Source organism: Bufo gargarizans, chromosome 3, assembly GCF_014858855.1.
Source record: "Bufo gargarizans isolate SCDJY-AF-19 chromosome 3, ASM1485885v1, whole genome shotgun sequence".
Lineage (NCBI taxonomy): Eukaryota > Metazoa > Chordata > Amphibia > Anura > Bufonidae > Bufo > Bufo gargarizans.
Genome location: NC_058082.1, coordinates 504,167,561 through 504,190,522, shown reverse-complemented (window position 1 = coordinate 504,190,522; position 22,962 = coordinate 504,167,561).

Genomic DNA, 22,962 nt, shown 5'->3' with positions numbered 1-22,962 from the left:
CGGCACCCCAATAGAACTACCTATTCTTGTCTGCAATTGCGGACAAGAATAGGACATGTTCTATTTTTTTCCGGAGCCGCAGACCGGAAGATGGGGGGCGCGCTCCGGAAATACGGATGCGGACAGCACACTGTGTGTTGTCCGCATCCATTCCTGCCCCATAGAGAATGAATGGGTCTGCACCCGTTCCACAGAATTGCAGAACGGGTGCGGACACATTCACGGACGTGTGAATGGACCCTAAATAAACGTCTGGTTCTGGCAGGCTCCCATATGTTAATGTAGTGCCAGCACACTACAGGGGGTCACTTTCTTAGAATTTAGATTTTCTGTAGATCTTCAGAAGCTTCCATATTATGACAGTATTTTTCCACATCTGCAAGGTTGCCTACTCCTATTTTCAAGGGGTCATCTAGCTTCGGGAAGGGGGGGGGCAAATGATATTACAGTATGTTAAAAAAGGACACTATTCACTTCTTCAGTCACCCACTAATCCAACTATGGCACCCACATCTGTCTTTGTTTACAAGCTGCCAGCACATGACCACTACTGCGAATCAGTGGCCTAAGTGGTCACGTACCCCTGGCATCACTGCTCAGTGATGGGAAACACAATGCCAGTGACTGGGTGCAGTGGTCATGTGCCGCACCAACACATTACTGATGACAGATTGCAAATACTTGCAGGAATCCGCTCGAGCATCTGCACCAGGTCAGAAAGGGATTGGAGGTGAATAGTGTTTTTGTTTTTTAATAACATTTTATTTTTCAGAAGCTGTATCATCCTTTTATATGTTACAGATTTTAGCCTCTAAATACCAATACAAAACATGTGCACTGGTCGACCAGCTGGTGGCAGCACTATCCTTCTTTTAAAAGCTCTGCTGCATCTTTTACATAAAGAGTGACGGTAACGATTAGAAAACAACACAGCATAGGCCAAGCCTGAAACCTTTTTATTTAATTCATCTTAAATTGATTATATTTGTAACATCTATGAAATAGTTATCTGCTAAAAATAAATAAAAAAAAACAAACATTATCTCAGCCCCTGCCAATTGAATACTTTGAAATGATCTGGGTGATATAGAATCTGTAAAGAGGATTTCAAACAAATGTGTTAATCTTAGTTAAAATACCCAACTTCGCTCTTTATTCCTTCCCAACTGCCTGAATTTATAGTGTCGTCTCCTTTCCAAATATCCAGTGGTACAAGGCAGGGGTGCCTGCTGTCCCCTTTGATGTTCGATTTAGTGATGAAGCCTCTAGAACAGGGTTTCTCAACTCCGGTCCTCGAGACCAACCTACCGGTCATGATTTGAGAATATCCCACAGAATGAATACCTGTGGTAAGTCCTGATGCATAGACATTAATAGAGATGGCCTTGCGGTTCTCCCTGGCGGTCGTTTTGTGGCGAACTTTGCTCATTTGCGAATCGCCGAACATGCGAACATATGGTGATATACGCACGCGCCATATTTCTTTGCATAGCACCGAACTTTGACCTATGACACATCCATCAGGTGGGACAGGACAGCCAATTGAGACATTTCAGCGCATGGACACCCCCCCAACCCTATAAATAAACCCGATCTGGCAGCCATTTTACATAGCCATTCAGTTTTTTGCCAGTGTAGGGAGTGGTTGCTTTGTGGAGCAGGGACAGACTGTTAGTGACCCCAAACGCTAGCTAATAGGGCCACAAAAGTCATTTTAAGGACTGGTATAGGTGTGCTATCGATAGGTGTGACATACTGAGGGGTGTAATATACTTATAATATACTTTCTAACATAGAAAGTATATTATAGTGCATTTGTATTGTGCAGCAGTTGTGTGCGGTTCTTCTGCGATACTGCAGCTAGATAGAGGGACAAACGCTATTGGAATAACTAATTGCAACTGGTGTTATATACCTGTTTGCCCCCCCTCAAAAAAATCTGATTGAGGGGTGGGATATACCTATAATATACCTTCTAACATAGAAAGTATATTATAGTGCATTTGTATTGTGCAGCAGTTGTGTGCGGTTCTGCTGAGATACCGCAGCTATATAGAGGGATAAACGCTATTTGAATAACTAATTGCAACTGGTGTGATATACCTGTTGCCCCCCCCCCCCCCCCAAAAAAAAAAAATCTGATTGAGGGGTGTGATATACCTATACTATACCTTCTAACATAGAAAGTATATTATAGTGCATTTGTATTGTGCAGCAGTTGTGTGCGTTGCTGCTGAGATACCGCAGCTAGATAGAGGGACAAACGTTATTGGAATAAGTAATTGTTACAGGTGTTATATACCTGTTGCCCCCCCAAAAAACTGATAGAGGGGTGTTATAGACCTATAATATACCTTCTAACATAGAAAGTATATTATAGTGTATTTGTATTGTGCAGCAGTTGTGTGCTGTTCTGCTGAGATACCTCAGCTATATAGAGGGACAAACGCTATTCGAATAACTAATTGCAACTGGTGTGATATATATCTGTTGCCACCAAATATTGATTAAGGGGTTTGATACACTAGCTTCCAGCAAATACTCATTATTGGGTTCTATATACCTGTTTCCACAAAATACTGATACAGGGCATTGATATACCGGCTTCCACCAAATATTGATTGAGGCCTGCGATTCACCAGCTTCCACCAAATATTGATTAAGGGGTTTGATTTACCGGCTTCCAGCAAATACTCATTATTGGGTTATATATACCTGTTTCCACAAAATACTGATAGAGGGGATTGATATACCAGCTTCCACAAAATATTGATTGAGGCCTGCGATATACCTGCTTCCACAAATACTGCTCTTCTAAAGGGACTTTGTCACAGGGTCATTTTGAAAATGTCAGGCAGAGGAAGAGGCAGGCCATTCCGCAGGGGTGGTAGGGGTCAGGCAGGTGCACCAGGCCGGGGCTTAAGTGAGAAGTTGGAGAAGGTGCGTGCGATTACGTCAAAGGATGCACCGGAGTTGGTTGAGTGGCTCACTCAGACTTCCGCTTCTGCACCCTCCTCATCCTCTGTATCAGCACCCTCCTCACTCTCTGCTGTGTGCACCCCCAAAGACACCACCACCACCATAGCCCCTCTACTCGAGTCAGAGGAATAATTTTCCCATCTATTCCCAGACCTTACCGATGCGCAGCCATTCTTGGCATCAGATGAGGAAGAGGAGGTAGCAACGGCCGCCACCCAGCGGTCTGACTACAGTACCCAAATCAGCCCAAGGAGGGTGGTCTCCGCTGTTGCTGCCTACTCTGAGATCTCTGTCATCGGTGGTGAAGGTGACGATAATGACGTGTCGATGGACGTCATGTGGGTGCCCACAAGAGAAAAAGAGTAGGGGAGTTCAGAGGAAGAGAAGGAGCAGCAGATAGGGAGGAGAAGCAGGCAGAAGTCGCAGTGCACAGAAGGCAAAAAGCAAACTGCAAATGTATCTGGAGCGAGCCATGCACGGTCACATCTGGCGCTCCCAGGACGCCGGCACGTGGCTCCGCAGTGTGGGCATTTTTTAACGTGTCAACTGCTGACAATAGTGTTGCCATCTGCAGCCTGTGCTGTCAACGCATACGTCGCGGTAAGCCCAACACCCACCCAGGGACGACCGCCTTAAGAAGGCACCTGGCCTTCCATCACCGAGCCCAGTGGGAGCAACACCATCAGAAGCCACAAAGCCACACACCCGGCACTCCACGTCCTGCCTCTTCTCCTTCTCCTCTCTCCTTCAATTTGTCCTCCACTTAACCTTCCACCGTGCCGTCATCGCGTTCATCTGGCAAAAGTCAGGCTTCCGTAGCTCAAATGTTCGAACGTAAAAAGTTGATGACGCCGGATAACCCTCTTGCCCAACGGCTGACCGCCGGCTTGTTGGAACTGCTAGCCCACCAACTACTGCCATATAAACTGGTGGACTCAGAGACTTTTAGAAAATTTGTAGCCATTGGCACACCGCAATGGAAGGTCTCCAGAAGGAAATATTTCTCCCAGAAGGGCATCCCAGAGCTATATGGCCATGTTCAGCGGCAAGTGAATATATCTCTGGCACACAATGTCGGTGCCAAGATACATCTGACCACAGACACGTGGTCTAGCAAACACGGGTAGGGAAGGTACATAACTTTTACTGCCCACTGGGTGAACCTTCTGACGACTGTCAAGCATGCAACCCGTGGCACCCGTGTGGATTTGGTGATACTGCCACGGATTGCATGCAGGCCTGCCTCTTCTTCTCCTCCTCCATCCTCAGTTTCCTCCTCGGCAGACTCCTCCTTTTCCATTGCTACCGCCTCTTCCGCTGCACCCTCCCAGCTCCTCAGAACCTATTCGACGTGACAGGTGAGACGTTGCCATGCTGTGCCGCGGCTGTTGTGCCTGGAAGCCAAGAGCCACATCGGTCCTGCACTCCTTTCAGCTCTGCGGTCACAGGCCGATCAGTGGCTAACCCGGCTCAATTTGACAGTTGGTAAAGTGGTGTGTGACAACGGTGCCAATCTGCTGAGCGAAGTTAAAACAGGGCATGGCATATGTCCTGAACTTAGTCGTGCAGTGATTCGTTGCCAAATACCCCGGGGTCCAGAACAACTTGCGGCAGGCCAGGAAAATCTCTAGCCATTTTAGAAGATCTTAGGCTACTTTCACACCTGTGTTTAGGTGCGGATCCGTCTTGTATCTGCACAGACGAATCTGCACCAATAATGCAAACGCTTGTATCCGTTCAGAACGGATTCGTTTGCATTATTCTTTCAAAAAAAGTCTAAGTCAAAACGGATCTGTCCTAACTTAAATTGAAAGTCAATGGGGGACGGATCCGTTTTCAATTGCACCATATTGTGTCAGTGAAAACTGATCCGTCCCCATGGACTTACATTGTAAGTCAGGACGGATCCATTTGGCTCCGTATCATCACACCACTTTACATCTCAAACACTTTCTCACACCACTTTACATACTTCCGCAATCACCACAATCTCCACAAAATGCTTAAAATGCTTTATCCTGTTGCTATACTGCGATACAGAATACACCAAATCCCCGCTCCTATGTCTTTATTTCCAGGTGGAAGCATTCTCTGATACTCAATGGGAATTTGTATTCAGTTTAAAGGGGTTTTCTGAGATACCCGAGACCTGCACCGATCAGCTATTTATATAAGCGGTCACGTGACCGAGGAGCAGCTCAGCCCTATTGAAGTGAATGAGGCTGAGCTGCGATACCAAGTACAGCCGCTGTACAATGTACAGTTCTGTGTTTGTTGAACTGAGAGAAGGTCCTGGTTGTCGGACCCCCACCAATCAGATACTGATGACCTTTCCAGAGGAGAGGTCATCAGTAGAAAAGTCTTGGAAAACCCCTTTAAGCCACAAATCCTCTCTCTGCAGTTTTTTTAAACTGATGATCTATCCTCTGGATAGATCATCAGCATCTGATCGGCGGGGGTCTGACACCCAGGACCCCTGCTGATCAGTTGTTTAAAAAGGCAGCGGCGCTGGCAGTAGCGCTGCGACCTTCTCACTGTTTACCGCAGGCCCAGTGATCTCACGACTAGTATCACTGGCCTGGGCGGGGATAAGCTCTGTTCACTTAAATGGAGCTTAGCCACGCCCAGGCCTGTGATATTAGTTGTGACGTCACTGGGCCAGCGGTAAACAGCAAGAAGGCCGCGGCTCTACTGCCAGCGCCGCTGCCTTCTCAAGCAGCTGATCAGCAAGGGTCCTGGGTGTCAGACCCCCGCCAATCAGATGCTGCAGAACCCCTTTAAAGCCACCAGGAAACTTCTATAACTTTTTCACATTAAACCTGCAAACTTAAATATATTTTATTGGTATTTTATGTGATAGACCAACACAAAGTAGCAAGTATGTGTGAAGTGAAAAGAAAATTATACATGGTCATTACTTTGTAGGATCACATTTGCTGCAATCACAGCTGCAAGTCTTTTGGGGTATGTCTCTACCAGCTTTGCACATCTAGAAGCTGACATTTTTGCCCATTCTTCTTTGCAAAATAGCTCAAGCTCAAGTTAGATTGGATGGAGAGTGGATGGAATTCTTGCCACAGATTCTCAATGGGATTTAGGTCTGGACTAAGACTGGGCCATTCTAACACATAAATAGGCTTTGATCTAAACCATTCCATTGTAGCTCTGGCTGTATGTTTAGGGTCATTGTCCTGCGGGAAGGTAAACCTCCACCCCAAGTCTTTTGCAGCCTCTACCTGGTTTTCCTCCAGGATTGCTTTGTATTTAGCTCCATATTCCCATCAACTCTGACCAGCTTCCTTGTCACCCCACAGCATGATGCTGCCAACACGGTGGTGTTAGTTTTCTGCCACGCCACACATAGCGTTTTGCATTTAGGCCAAAAAGTTCAACTTTGGTCTCCTCTGACCTCCACATATTTGCTGTTTCCCCTACATGGCTTGTGGCAAACTGCAAACAGGACTTCTTACGGCTTGCTTTCAAAAATGGCTTTCTTCTTGCCACTCTTCCATAAAGGTCAGATTTGTGAAGTACATGACTAATAGTTGTCCTGTGGATAAATTCTCGCACCTGAGCTGTTGATCTCTGCAGCTCCTCCAGACTGACCATGGGCCCCTTGGCTGCTTCTGAATACAAATGCATGCCACGACTTTTAGATTTCTATATATTAAAATTTTTGAAAAACCTGTCTTATTTTCTTTTCACTTCACCCAGACTGGCTACTTTGTGTTGGTCTATCACATACAATCACAATAAAATACATTTAAGTTTGTGGGTGTAACGTAAAAAATTAAGGGGTTTGAATACTTTTTCAAGGCACTGTACAGTGAGGAAGTATTTGGACACCCTGCGATTTTGCAAGTTCTCCCACTTAGAAATCATGTAGGAGTCTGAAATTCACATTGTAGGTGCATTCCCACTCTGACAGACAGAATAAATAAAAAATTCAGGAAATCACATTGTATGATTTTTAAAGAATTTTATTGTCTTGCACTGCTGAACATAAGTATTTGAACACCTGAGAAACAGCAATAATTATGGCTCTCAAAGACCTGTTACTGTGCCTTTAAAAAATCCACCTCTACTCCACTCATTAATCTAACATCTTAATCTAGTAGCACCTGTCTGAGCTCTTTAAAAACACCTGTCCACCCCACAGTCAGTCAGATGTCAACTACTATCATGGGCAAAACCAAAGAGCTGTCAAAAGACACCAGAGACAAAATTGTGGACCTCCACAAGGCCGGAAAGGGCTACAGGGCAATTGCCAAGCATCTTGGTGAAAATAGATCAACTGTTGGAGCAATTGTTAGAAAATGGAAAGGTGAGGAATCAGCCCAGAACTACAAGGGAGGAGCTGGTCAATGACATGAACAGAGCTGGGACCACAGTTTTAAAGGTCTCTGTCGGTAGAACACTATGCCGTCATGGTTTCAAATCATTAATTGCACGGAAGGTTCCCCTGCTCAAGTCATCACATGTCCAGGCCCGTCTGAAGTTTGCCAATGACCATCTGGATGATCCAGAGGAGGCATGGGAGAAAGTCATGTGGTCAGATGATACCAAAGTAGAACTTTTTGGTCCAAACTTCACTTGTCGTGTTTGGAGGAAAAAGAAGGATGAGTTGCATCCCAAGAACACCATCCCTACTGTGAAGCATGGGGGTGGTAACATCATGCTTTGGGGTGCTTTTCTGCGAAGGGGACAGGACGACTGCACTGTATTAAGGAGAGGATGAATGGGGCCATTTATTGTGAGATTTTGACCAACAACCTCCTTCCCGCAGTCCAAGCATTGAAGATGGGTCATGGCTGGGTCTTCCAACATGACAACGACCCAAAGCACACAGCCAAAAATAACCAAGGAGTGGCTCCGTAAGAAGCATATCAAGGTTCTGAAGTGGCCTAGCCAGTCTCCAGACCTAAATCCAATAGAACATCTTTGGAGGGAGCTGAAATGCCATGTTGCTCCGCTACAGCCCCGAAAACCCGACAGATCTAGAGGAGATCTGTGTGGAGGAATGGGCCAAAATCCCTGTTGCAGGGTGTGCAAACCTGGTCAAGAACTACAGGAAACGTTTGACCTCTGTAATTGCAAACAAAGGCTTCTGTACCAAGTATTAACACAGATTTTCTCAGGTGTTCAAATACTTATGTTCACCAGTGCAAGACAAATACATTCTTTAAAAATCATACAATGTGATTTCCTGATTAATTGTTTTTAAAATCTGTCTCTGAGAGTGGGAATGCACCTACAATGTGAATTTCAGACCCCTTCATGATTTCTAGTGGGAGAACTTGCAAAATCGCAGGGTGTTCAAATACTTCTGTTCCTCACTGTAGGTTGTGCATGACCCTGTTCTGTCTTGCCAAACTTTATCCTACCTCCTCAGCTATATGTTGGAGATCTAATAGAGAGATTGGGGCTATTCTCCACATATGGTGAAACTCTAATATTATCCGTTCATTCTAGTCTTCCATCCATATCTTGAAGACTTTGCAGGTTATGATTTGAGGCGGTCTCCTGTTATGGCCTTACTGTCTTTAGGGTTAGAAAAACTCCTAATCAGTGACGGCTTCTCAATATGTCACATTCTCACGGTAATCAGATCAAACATTGCCAAAACTGGAAAAACCCTAACCTTCTTTCTATTTATAAGATAACCAATTATATAAATTTCAACATATCTATGGCGCAATTAGTGGCAAAGTAACCCAAATAAGTGTTCTGAGACCTGAGCTAAATGGGACACCTTCTATGACTCCTCCAGGCGCACCTCCCTTTAAGTATTGCATCCACACTTACTTTACATCCTCCTCCTACACAAATACGAAAGGCAGCAATTACTGTTCAGGTTATTGTTTTAGTTTTGACATGTTATGCTCTTATTTTACAAACAATTTATGGACCGTCCTGTCATGTACTTGGCTGGCGCAAGATACTGTATGTCGTCAACGATGAGATTATTGTTACTACATGAATCCATGTACAATTGTAGAACTCGTCTTACTGCTATTCTTTTCGATATGTGTATACAATTGTTTGTTATCTTGTAGAAAACGCTATAAAAATCAATGTTTAAAAAAATCCCACTTTCCAACTCTTTCCTTGTCATAGTGTAACTGAACTTTTAAAAATTGTTTGCTATGTCATAGGTACATATTAAAGGTTTTGATCAGATTACTGTCTCTCCGAGTTATTTGAAGGGCATCTGTCAACAGATATGTACCTATGAAAAAACAGTGAAAACATCATAATGCCTGACACCGTCAATCAAAGTGGAGAAGGCGCGGCAGTTGCAGAGAGAGCTGAGCCTCTAGGTGTAAAGGCAACGCCCCCGTTGCTCCTAGATATTCATTTGCCTATATTAAAACATCATTTTTCTCAGCAATGCAGACACATAAGAACATGGGACCAAGACAGATGCTTTCAGCTGCCAAGCGCACATGTCACAGGTCAGACAGTTTTATAGGTACAAATCTGTTGACAGATGCACTTTAAGATGGACAGGAAACTGTGTGAGTGCTTATATGTCTCCTCATTTTAGTTATCGGTAGGAGTCTCACTACCGATCAAAACCATGGATATTTCACTCTGCACTAAAAATGGGGACAAAACTATACTAAAATGCAAAAAGGCCATTCCTACTGCCCTCTGCTGTTTCCTTACAGTCCCATACACTTGAGCAGACAGAGGGGTGTATTAGGACCACAATACTAAAGGGGCCAAAGTGATTGGACACTTATCACCTCCTCTGTCAATAGGTGCTAAACATCAATTGTTGGCTCGACCATTTCCATCAGCCCAATAGAAGTGAATGGAGTGGTGTCCACACTTGGGCAGTGCACTTCAACTATTTTCAACACTCCTGTAGAAATGAATGGAGGGCGGACGCTCTCCTTCACTTTGCGGGCTCTGTTTAAGAAATAGCTGTGGGTTCCAGTTGTGGGACCCACAACTATCAGACATTGGCGGCATATCCTAGAGATATGCTAACAATGTTTGAGAGGACACAACCCCTTTACCCAAGAGTTACATTTTCCTGCCATAACCTTTACTATAGAAGTTATTTTACTGGTCTCCGTTGGGAACTAAACCCCACACCTTCTGAATGGCAGGCAGAAAGTTCACCAGTGCCTCTCTTAACACCTCATTGTTATAAGAATAGGAGTAAATAAAGTAAGTCTATTAAGTTTAGCTTAATATTCAGCAATGTTGATCCAGGCGAAGACAACATTGTAATACTGCACATGACTAGAGAAAATTAAGAAAATTAAGTTTTAGAAATTAAGATTGGATTAACAGGGGGCACCTAACAGTGCAGCATATGGATGTAGTATATATTCCAATCAAAGGTGGCCACAGCACTCGTGTATAAGGCTTTTGTGGGTGCATGCCCCCAATCGATTCCTTCCACCCAAGGAGTCTTGTATACAATTTTCACCAAAAGATGGCGGAGACAGCACACCAGGTGAAGTTGCTATTCAAGGCTTTATTTGTACAGTAGTACACACGATTACATTTACGGCTAATGCAACGTTTCGGGCCCTAGTACGGTGCCCTTTATCAAGCTTAAGCCTGGATTACATCCGCCATAATCCAAGCTTAAGCTTGGTAAAGGGCACCGTACTAGGGCCCGAAACTTTGCATTAGCCGTAAATGTAATCGTGTGTACTACTGTACAAATAAAGCCTTGAATAGCAACTTCACCTGGTGTGCTGTCTCCGCCATCTTTTGTGGAAAAGTGCAGCATATGGAACTATATATTAGACCATATACAAAGAAAATACATTAAAAAGCCCTGTGTAGTGTGGGACTCACACCAGTACCCAATAAACTATGAGAAAAACCAAAGGAAATCCACACAAGCACAGGGACAGCATACAAGCAGGGGGGCACCACCAATGAGGCCAGGGGAGGCAATCGCCTCAGGCAGCACCAGGTAGGAGCAAGATGGGGCACCAAAAGGGCCATGGGCAATGAGTGCTTTCATTGTGGAAAAGGGGTTAGGTTATGAAAATTGGCATGGGGGGGGGGGGGGTTCAGTTTTCGCCTCAGGCAGCAGAAAGGCTCGGTGCACCCCTGCATACAAGCACCATGCACATGTTGCCCTGGTAGCTTTCCAGATATCAGAAGATTACATTAGTGCTAGTCTGGACCATAGGTCCCGATCTTTTGGGTTGTGACTTATAGATTTCCCTAAAGACAATACTTTTGGATTTTCCAGCAAAGCAAATAAGTTGCTGAGTTCCATGTTAGAACTATATGGGAAACATATACAAGAACAGGATTTTGTAGTAATTCTGAGGGAAATTCTATCTAGCAGGATATCAAATTCAGATATGAAATAGGAAATCTTTGACACATTTTACATAACCATGAGTGAGTGACTAGCACAATAATGACTTCCAGCCGTGAGGGAGTTAACTTGGAGCAGTTTCCACATGTTGCTCTGCCCAGCGTGTTTGCTCCAGCTGTTCATGAAGACCTTTGTACTTATTTTCTCTCCATTTGATGAAGCTGGCAATTGCAGATCACGTGTCTCTTCCTCTACATTATCTCTCTAAAACAAGATAAGTCATGTAATATTCTGTATAGAATAATTTTATGAACATCCTTTTCTACATACACTAATAGATACGTAACCAGAGATTTGCTTAAAGACTACCTTTCAGCAGGATCAACCCCATTAAAGGCCTGCTAGGGTTGCTCCTGCCGATTACAATGAAACCTCTCTTGTAAAAATCAGTGGCAGCATTCCCACAAAAACAAATGCATTATTCTTAACACAAATGAGAGTTTCAGTGTATCAAGGGGCACGGGCAACACTGGAGCTTAGTGGCACAGAGTGGCTGAGTCACGCCCCTCAGTAAACTGAAGCCCTCATTTACATAAGGAATACAAATCCTTATAAAAATTTCTCAGGAATGCTGCAACCGATTTCCAGGTGTCATTGTAATCAGCAGTTTTATGCAGCAGGAGTGGACCCACTCTGTCACTTGAAGGGATTTGGCTTGGGGCTTTTCCTAATGGGTGTTAGTCAAGTGGCCCGCATTATCCACCCTTTAACCCATATACAGAGATCTAGACTTCACTGCAGGGAAACCACCTGGCTGCTACCTCTTGAAGTAGTTTCTGTTCAAGTGATGGCTGATCCATGGGGGTCAAGAGACACTGGTGCAGAGCACCAAGGGATCAGGCAAAGCCATAGTTAGGGGTAAGCAGAGCAGCGGTGGCCCATAACAGGATCAACCCTACCAGATAGTATGCCTGGTTTAAAAGGGTTGATCCAGTTGACAGGTGCTCTTTAAGCCATACTTATCCATTTCCAAACTATGCAAACAGTAACACAGACTACTGTCTGCAGCCATACTAACTTATTTAAAGGCAGCAAATTATTTTTTAGACTGCCACATATTTTACCCATACCCTTAGCTGCCAGAACCGATCCTGCAGTCTTGAGGAAATCATTGATGGATGCTGGGTCTTTAATCCTTAAATGTATAATCATGTACATTTACACCACTTGCATTAGGATGTTATATGGAGCGGGCTCACACGCTGAGCTCGCTCCATACATGGTGGGTGCTGGCTGTAAAATATAGCTGACACCTGCCGACAGTGACAGGGAATGGAGGTGACTCTGATCCTGGTCATTTAACCCCTCAGATGCCTCTGTTAATAGCGAACACAGCATCTGTGGGGACAGCCACAGGATGGGGGCTCCCTCAGTTCTCTGATTGGAGCCCCCACAGTAAAATTGCAAAGCCCTAATAAGTTGGTATGACTGCCCGGGGCCTTGTGAAGACTTCCAGGCCTTTCATAGCGAGCTGCCTTCACAGCGAGCCTGTAAAAATCTCATAGACTGCAATAGTATATGGGACAAGCAATCAGAAGAAAATATATTATAAAAATACATATATATTTTTTTAAAGTATTTAAAATTCAAATCACATCCCTATCAAATTTTGACTCATAAAAATGAATAAATAAAAAATATAATAGATATCACCAGGTCCAAAAATGTCCAAACCATGAAAATTTTTATTGTGTGCGGTGAACACTGTAATGGAAAAAATATATCCAATTTTCTTTTTTTTTTTTTTTGTCACGATATTGCCCAAAAAATAATTGTTTGCTTTTTTTTTGTCAGAGTGCCCCAAAAAATAAAAAAGTTTTAATAAAAAGTGATCAAAAAGTTGTATGTACCCTAAAATGGTACCAAAAAAAATACATACCCCACAAAAATGATCCCTCACACAGCTCTTTAGACAGAACAATAAAAAAAGTTATGGTTGTTATTGCCTCACAGACTGAAAACATATCCTATTGGCCCTCAGAACCTAAATCATGGTCGGACTGGCGTACCAGAGGATTTTCCAGTGGGGCCAAGAACTGATGCCAAAATGGAACCCAGTCATCAAGGAGAGAAAAAAAACCATTTGGCTGCCTTTGGAGCCAATCACTTGCCACTAGGGTATACCGTCACTTCTTTTATTAAAAACCTATAAAGCTTTATTGATATAGAGTTGGTCCTAAAGTATAATTTCCTCTGGTGAAAAACCCAACAATCCCAGGTCGAAACTGGGAGCCACCACCAGTGCAAAACCATGTCTGTATGTTGATTTTGGACCCTGTTTGGCAGGTTCACATTAGTTTACAATAATGTCTGCGCCACTCTCCATTCCATGGGATGTCATATATTCTATGGATTTTTGAGTCAGTAAGATAAAGAACAAGCATGTCCGTACGATCCATGTGCTGCGCTGGTACCACACTTCTCCAGGACCATCACACCCACCCTACGTGCTCCAGGTTTCCAGAAGCAGGATCCAACCCACCACTCTGGTGCAGCTGCAAGTAATCGTGCATGGAGACTATGGCACCTCATGGCTTCTGCTTTTTAAATCCAACCTATTCCCCACAGCACTAATTGACTGAATTCACAGGTCTGTCGAACTGCAAATCAAAGTGGTAGCCTCTAGCTATTCAGTATGGTATACCCCATGAAACAGACAGAACACTGCCTGTGTCAAAATAGGACCTCTCAGCATCTAGGGATCATGACGTCAAAAAGGGCCCCAACCAACTACCTCCCTAGCGGCAGCCATGACGGCTTAATTCATCATTCAGGTGTTCAATAATGCACATCAGCAGGTGAGGGCACATTTGTGGGTGTGTATGTCAGCCGAGGGTGTGCGTCCATAGGGGGAGGGGTGTAGTCAGAAGATTGAAGTTCTTCTGCAATGTATTTTGGCAAGAACAGAACAGGCAAACCACCTCAGTTGTTTCTGATAGGATGGCCCTCTGTACTTGGAGAGTGCACGGATACACTGCCCTGATGCTTCAAGAGGGGAGCTGGAGTGGCCAGCCACAGTAGGGAACCATTTCTATTTGTTGTTTCTTGGCCCCAGTGTTGCAGGTTCACATCAGTTTAGCGTTTGCAATGCTCCTCTTCCATAGGACAACATACAGTATGTCCTATGGATTTTTGGGCCAAGGAGATAGAGAACAAGCCTCTCTGCACAATCCCATGTGCTGTGCGGTACACACTCCCCAAGGTCACTGTGTAGTGTCCTACTAGGTAAAGGTGGGCACTACACAAGGGTTAATATGTCTATTGCATTAGTGTAATGTTTAATGTGCATTCCCCTGTATTATCTGGGTGTCAGGCCTGTCAGGGTGTAGTTTAGCCTCCCAGGCGTTAGAGGGAGCTAGAGAGCCCTAGGTATATATAGGTAGGCCCAGACAGGGGAGAGTTAGTGTATGCCAGGGGACTATAAGTGCAACCTAGTCAGCCTGAAGCTCCTGAGGCTAAGCTTAGCTCAGTAGAGTCACCCCAGGAGAAGAATCTACCTCCTGGGAGCAACCTGCAGCAACCCAGCCGAGACAGGACAACCAGCTCAGATAAGTAAGCTGAGGGGCAGAGGTACTTTAACATATAAAGCAAGGGTCAATACTGGAGGAAGATTTATACACCAAGGATTCAAGCCAGCAATTACGCATCCGGGCCTTGGGATCCAGCCAGCTAGAATAGCTGAGGGGATAGAGCAGCATTGTACTGCGAAGCATTAACTGTTTACCCTCCAAGTATCTTGCAAGATTTATACCTGCCGTATTGTGAAGTGAACCTGCTGTGCATTTGTGATATAAGGGACTGCATTATCATCAACTGTAAACTGTCTGTACAAAGTTGGACTGTTCTTCCAAAGTAAAGCAACGTTTGGTTTACCATCTGTGTACTCTATTACTACTCCTACAAATCAGTGTGCCACCGTTACAGGCACTGGCGTCACGATCCTTAAAGGGACTTTGCCTCAGGCACTCAAAATACCTGCACCATCCAGGGCACCTCATCCACCATCAGGTCTGGTCCCTATTTTACAGAGTGTGCTCCAGAGGAACTTGTGTCTACCTCTCCTTCACTGCCGCATGCCTACCCAGGGTTCTTCTAAAAAAAATGAGTAACCCTCATTTGCCTATAACCGTGACCTCACTATCGCAATACCCTGAAGGTCTGGCTGCAACTGCACCCACTCTACCTGGTCCAGGGAACCTAAAAAGGATCCACCCCAGACTAGTGTTCAAAGATGGAACACTGCACGTGTCACAATGGGGCACCTCAGCATCTACAGATGATGACATCGCATAAGACCCCTGCCATTTACCTCCCTGGTGGCAGACAAGGCGGCATCGTTCATCATTCAGTTGTGCACATCAGAAAGTCAGGGGCTTGTAGGTGGGTGTATTGGATCAGGGTGTGTCCATAGGGGGAGGGGTGTGTCCTTTTGTGCAGATTGGAATACTGTTAAAGCATATTTTGGCAAGAGAAGAATAGATAAGTCATCTCACCTGTTTTTTATGGAATTGCACTATGGACTTCGAGAGGGCACCGGTGCACCCCCATTCCCCTTTGCTTCAAAGGGGGCACTAGAACATCCACTGCTGGTGAGAAATAATTTCTGGTTGTTGATATTAGCCTTTGTGTTGCAGGTCCACTTCTGTTTCGTGGGAATTTCAGGGCCTTCTTTAACAAGGGGCAAAAGGGGCAGCTGTCCTGGGCCCAGTTGCTCCTGGGGGGCCCAAGGCAGCTGCCTCTTGAGCCCTGCTAGCCACTGCCCCGAGTATCAGGCTATCAGCTACACAGGGGGGTGCTGCCATGCCATGCCTGCCTGCCAGCATTCCAGGCAGCGTACTGTGAGAGCTGTGATTTTCTAGGACCTTAGATGACATCATCACCATGTGACCAGTAACCTAGCAATATTACTGGTCACATAGCTATGAGGTCATCACAGGTCCTGTCTACCAGGAGTGTTGCTGCAGGAGAAGTTTCCCATAATTGTGGAGCTTTTTTTTGACAAGATTACATCAGGAAAAGGTGACAGGGGCTGAAATGCTAATATACTGTAAGCTACTGTATAGTGGGGTGCTATACTGCTCTACTGTATAGTGTGGGGGGCTGTATAGTGTATAGTTTGGGGTGCTGTATACTGTGAGGTGCGGTATTCTGTATAGTTTGGGGTGCTGTATACCGTGAGGTGCTGTATACTGTGGGTGCTGTATATTGTGGCGTGCTATACTGCTGTACTGTATAGTGTGGGGGGCTGTATAGTGTGGGGTGCTGTATAGTGTATAGTTAGGGGTGCCGTATACTCTGAGGCACGGTATTCTGTATATTTTGGGGTGCTGTATACCGTGAGGTGCTGTATACTGTGGGTACTGTATATTGTGGAGTGCTATACTGCTGTACTGTACAGTGTGGGGGGCTGTATAGTGTATAGTTTGGGGTGCTGTATACTGTGAGGTGCTGTATATTGTGGGGTGCTATACTGCTCTACTGTATACTGTGAGGTGTTGTATACTGTATAGTGTGTGGTGCTATACTGCATAGTGTGGGGTGCTGTATACTATAGGGTGCTACACTGCATACTGTGGGGTGCTGAATACTATAGGGTGCTATACTGCATACTCTGGGGTGCACTGAGCCCCGGTCTCCTTCCTGCAGAGCGGTGCCCACTGAGCCCAGAGCACTGATCCTGAGCTGCTGGAGTCTTCAGAACTGGAAGTATTTATATCACTGTACTTTTTTGTGTGTTGTGGTGGAGGCCGTGATTGCATGCTAGGGTGTGGGAAGGCGGGATCCAGGGGGCCCAAGTAAATTTTTTCCCAGGGTCCAATCAATATTTCAATATTAAAGATGACCCTGCGTGGGATACCATATGTTCTCGAGATTTTGGGGATAGCAAGTTGGAGAACAAGCCTGTCTGTATAATCCAAAGGCTGTGCTGATATAGCACTTCCCCAGGACCACTGCACCTACCCTACCTGATCCAGGTTTATGAAAGCAGGCTCCAGCCCAACACTCAGGTGCACCTGCAACAAATTGTGCATGAAGACTAGGGTGCCTCCTTGCTGGCTGTCACTGTTGCAATCCAACCCATTCACCACTGTGCTAATTCATTGGATTCACAGGTTTGTTCAACTGCAAATCAAGGTGGCAGTCAATAGAAAACCAGCATGGCTACCCCTATGAAAATGTGTATGGATGGAACACTGCACGTGTCACAATAAAGCCCCTCAGCGTCCGAGGACGATGATATCATAAAGGGCCACAGCTAGCTACCTCCCTGTAACTGCCATGATGTTTCATTTATCGGTCAGGTGTGCAACCATGCACATCAGCAGTTGAGGGCACTTGTGTGTGTGTCAGCCAAAGGTGTGTGTCCCCATAGGGGGAGGGATGTGGTCCAAAACAGCGCTTTTGTGCAGACTGGAATGCTGCTGCAGCATATTTTGGCAAGCATAGAACAGACAAGCCACCTCACTCATTTCTGATAGGATGGACATCTAGATTTGAAGTGTGCATCCCCTATGTATCTTAAAGGAGTTGTTATGGTGGCGTCCTGTGTCCACTGCTGTCCCCCTCCACTCACACTGTGTCTGCAGTAGTTCCAGCACTCTGGCAGCAGACCAGGATGTCAGAGTCCTATCTGTATTAGGACTTGTATTCTTTGAACCTCTGCAACACTACAAGGGTTAATCTTCTCCTGCTCTGTGAGCTGCTGCATGGCTGTGCTCCTATATATACCTGGCTCTTTCCTTCAGTGGTTGCCTGAGAAATAAGTTTTTACAGAACCTGCCAGGTCCTACTTGACCCCTAAAAGAGCAATATTTCGTTATTTGCCTGTGTACCAACGTTTGCCTGTCTTCTGGACTCTTATTCTCTGCTACCTGACCTGACCAATGGCTGTTTACTTTGCTGACTCTAAGCCGCCTGCCCTGACCTAAGGATTGTATTCAGATTTGCACAAATTCTGCCTGCCCTGCCCTCGGCCTGTTTCCTGACTACGTCTATAGCCTTATCACTTGGTGTCCTGCACTAGTGTCTCTGACTCCTCTGGGTCAAATACCAACTACACCAGGACTATTCCAAGAGTTAGTAGCCTGGTGGTTCCCCTGCAGTGAAGACTAGATCCCTGTATAGGGTTAAAGAGTGAAAAACAGGGGACCGTCAGGACAATGCCCTCAGGAATAGTCAAACTGGTTAGTTGGTGCAGTGGATCCACGTCCATTGCTGTAATGGGGGAATTAGAGGGCCACCACCAGTGCTGAACTATTTCTTCTTGTTGCTTTGTGGCCCCCTATGTTGCAGGTTAACATCAGTTTAATGTATGCACTACCCACCCTTCCATGGCATGTTATATCTTCTGTTAAACTACCCTATCACTTTACTGGATGGGGTAAGAAGGGCAGGGGACTGGGCAAAGGTGACAGGGTATGATTAAGGGGGGCAGGAGACTGGCTCTGGGTGACACTGGGTATGATTAAGGGGGGCAGGAGACTGGGCAAAGGTGACAGGGTATGATTAAGGGGCGCAGGAGACTGGCTATGGGTGACACTGGGTATGATTAAGGGGGGCAGGAGACTGGCTATGGGTGACACTGGGTATGATTGCACTTGCACTTAAATTATCTGTAATAAAAAAAAATGTTTGTTACAAAGATTGTTTTCCTCTTTGTGTATGTTTAGGTGAACCTGTCACTTTGTCATCCACCATTCCTCATCACCCGGGGATAGAAATTGCACTGTGTACAAACTGCTTTTGGATATACTATAACTTCTACAGTATCTTGAACTTAGTAAAGGGAAACTTATTTTTCTATTTCTGGACAGATTCTTTATATTACCTTTTCACTGCACAGATCCCCAGGGGGCAAAAGCCTGAGGGAGTGCACTGTAACACATTATATCTTCAGGGCCCCTACCATCCCCATCCTCTGCACTGGCTCCTCAGGGGCTCACTGTAGACACACCTCATAGACTTCTTTCCCTCAATCTCCTATATTATACTTACAGGACCAAAGATGACTTGTCCCCTGTCCTGACATGTTTGTTTTTGTTATCTACCTGCATTCCCCATGTAATAACAATTCTTCAGCATCTATTCTTATGACTCTATGATGTATCATTCTTCTACTATTTCTACTTGAAGTTTATGAATGAATTGCCAGAAGTCTGCAATAAAGTTTCAGATGGGTGTTACCAGTTAGGGGTGTGTCCATGCACAATCTGACACTATCCAATCAGTGCTGCCAGTGCCGGACTTTGAAGGTACACCCCTCCCCAACTGGTAACACCCATTTGGAACTTCATAGCAAACTGCTAGTAATTCATTCATAATGTCTAGCAGGAAAAATGGAGGAACAGCAGATCTTAGAGTCATAAGAATAGATTCTCCAGAATTATCACACAGGGAATGCAAGTAGTTACTGAAAACATACATGTCAGAACAGGTATAAGACCGTTTTAAAAGGTTAAAACACCTTTATTAAATCACTTATTTTAAATTAAAACTTTGCATCCTGGCTATATCCCACTCAACTAGAGTTTCGAACAGTTAGCTTCCTGATGGGGAACAATATGCATTTTATCCTTCTGCAGTCATCATCATTTAATCTCTGCCCTCTGTTGGGGGATGGTAATGCTGCTGTGAGTCTGGCTATAGAGTGGTAGTGTAATGACTGTAGGTAAGGACAGACAAGGACAATGAGCCCTAAGGCTAGAACCCAGCTCGCTTTCCCTATTTACTTGCAGATATACACTCACCTAAAGAATTATTATGAACACCAAACTAATACGGTGTTGGACCCCCTTTTGCCTTCAGAACTGCCTTAATTCTACGTGGCATTGATTCAACAAGGTGCTGATAGCATTCTTTAGAAATGTTGGCCCATATTGATAGGATAGCATCTTGCAGTTGATGGAGGTTTGAGGGATGCACATCAGGGGCACGAAGCTCCCGTTCCACCACATCCCAAAGATGCTCTATTGGGTTGAGATCTGGTGACTGTGGGGGCCAATTTAGTACAGTGAACTCATTGTCATGTTCAAGAAACCAATTTGAAATGATTCGAGCTTTGTGACATGGTGCATTATCCTGCTGGAAGTAGCCATCAGAGGATGGGTACATGGTGGTCATTAAGGGATGGACATGGTCAGTCAGAAACGATGCTCAGGTAGCCCGTGGCATTTAAACGATGGCCAATTGGCACTAAGGGGCCTAAAGTGTGCCCAGAAAACATCCCCTACACCATTACACCACCACCACCAGCCTGCACAGTGGTAACAAGACATGATGGATACATGTTCTCATTCTGTTTACGCCAAATTAGGACTCTACCATTTGAATGTCTCAACAGAAATCGAGACTCATAAGACCAGGCAACATTATTCCAGTCTTCAACAGTCCAATTTTGGTGAGCTCGTGCAAATTGTAGCCTCTTTTTCCTATTTGTAGTGGAGATGAGTGGTACCCGGTGGGGTCTTCTGCTGTTGTAGCCCACCTTTCTTTCCCATTCTGACATTCAGTTTGGAGTTCAGGAGATTGTCTTGACCAGGACCACAACCCTACATGCATTGAAGCAACTGCCATGTGATTGGTTGACTAGATAATCGCATTAATGAGAAATAGAACAGGTGTTCCTAATAATTCTTTAGGTGAGTGTATAGTGTAGGGACCTCAACTGGTCCATGGTCCCTACACTATATAATAGCAGAGACGGACTAACAAATAAAGACAGCCTAACACAATACAGAGTAGTATACAAATGGATCAAAACCAGTTGGGCTACGCAGTACCAAACTAGAGACTAAGAGTGGTTAGAAGACAAGTCAAGATCAGAACCAGACGGACTACACAGTACCAAATGAGAGACAGAGAGTGGTCAGAAGACAAGCCAGGGTCAGAAGCATAAGCAATTGAAATAAGCACAGGAGCAAGAAGAACTGGGAACACAGATAGCGAGTCAGACTATCACTGGCACTGGTGTATGGCCAGGAAGGGATTTAAATAGAGCGCCAACTCCCTGGATCAGAACCTGATAGGTCCATGTCTCGGCGCTCCATAGTCAGAAACACCAGTACATAGTAATAGAGCAGATGAGCAATCAGCCCACTGCTAATCTTCCCCAGTAAGCCCGCTGCTGGAAAAAATAGAGCATTGCATCCTGTTGCTAAGGATGCCGTCGCGTCACCACGGGGCGTGGGTCAGCAACGTGACTCTCCCGGTGCAGGCACTGAGCATTGCACCACTGAAGTTCGGACAGGTAAGTTTGTTACAGGTAGATACAAGTTCTACACAAGCGCTCTGCAGACAATGTAAGTTAATGCAATGCAGTTAAATTCATCGTCTCAGAGGTGATGTTTGTGATTGGAGTCATTCTCCTTTTCTTCTCTACACAGCACAGACCACTACGATCACTTCTGCTGATGACTGTAGAGTTTACTGCTGAGACATTTTTGGCTCCTCACATCTGCAGCTATTTCCAGCCTCTTTGAACTTGATGGACTTATGTCTTTTTTTTCCAACCGTATTAACTATGTAATGATGTAACAAAAATACATTCAGACCTCATTGATATCCCCATAACAGTAACAGCTGTAAAACTCCCCCATAACAGTGACTGCTGTAGATCCCCTCCATACAGTGACAGATATATACCCCTATAGCAGTGAAAGACAGAGTGTTAACTGTATGACCTTTCATAAGAGTGACAGCTATAGATACCTCCATAACAGTGAAAGCCATAAATCCATCCATAACAATGACAGTGATAAACCCCTATAACAGTGACAGCAATGAAAATCACAGCAAAAAAACATGCAGTTTTGCTGCAATTTCCGTAATCATGGCTAAAGCTTCAAAGTCGTAAGAAAAAACTCAGTTCATGTAAACATAACCTAACTTACATTCACATGTTGAATTATTATTTTTTGGGCTATAATTACATTAATTCTGGCAAACAAACACAATTTAATCACTTTGTGAACATGCACTAAGGGTACATTCACACAGTAGTGGAAAAAAATGGGCATTAAAAACAAATATTGGAATTACTTGTTAATTACGGACTGGCACTCTGTATGTGTGGCTACCAATGAATACACAATATATAGGGTGATCACACTCAATTTAATAAATGAACCACACTTGATAACACTATAAAACTGTTATAAAATTCCATAAAAACATCAATCAAACACGTGCGTGCTCACACACATTAAATATTGAATGGGAAAAATACGCAATACATCGTATGTGCAAGTAGTTCCTAAAATAGATGAGGGTTACTTCCGAATGAGACTAACTGAATCTTTATGTTGATTCAAAAGTCTGCATAAAGTGCATTCGACAATACTATTTGGTCATATAATTGTGACTTGCGGCTTGTAGGCCAAAATGTCCTTAGAAGGGATGAAAAACAATCCTGGATACAATTGAAATTTACTTGCGATTTAAATGTCCAGACCTTAGTTTCTGTCCATAATAGTAAATCAAGTACTAGTTTGCACTGTAATGACCGCCTATACAGGTCTTACCAGCTTCTAGGTGGGTTGAAGTTTTCGTGTCCCAAGATACGGCACTACATGCCCGACATAAGAGTTGCTGCTGTGTTTGTTTCTCCACGCTGTTCAGGCAGACGC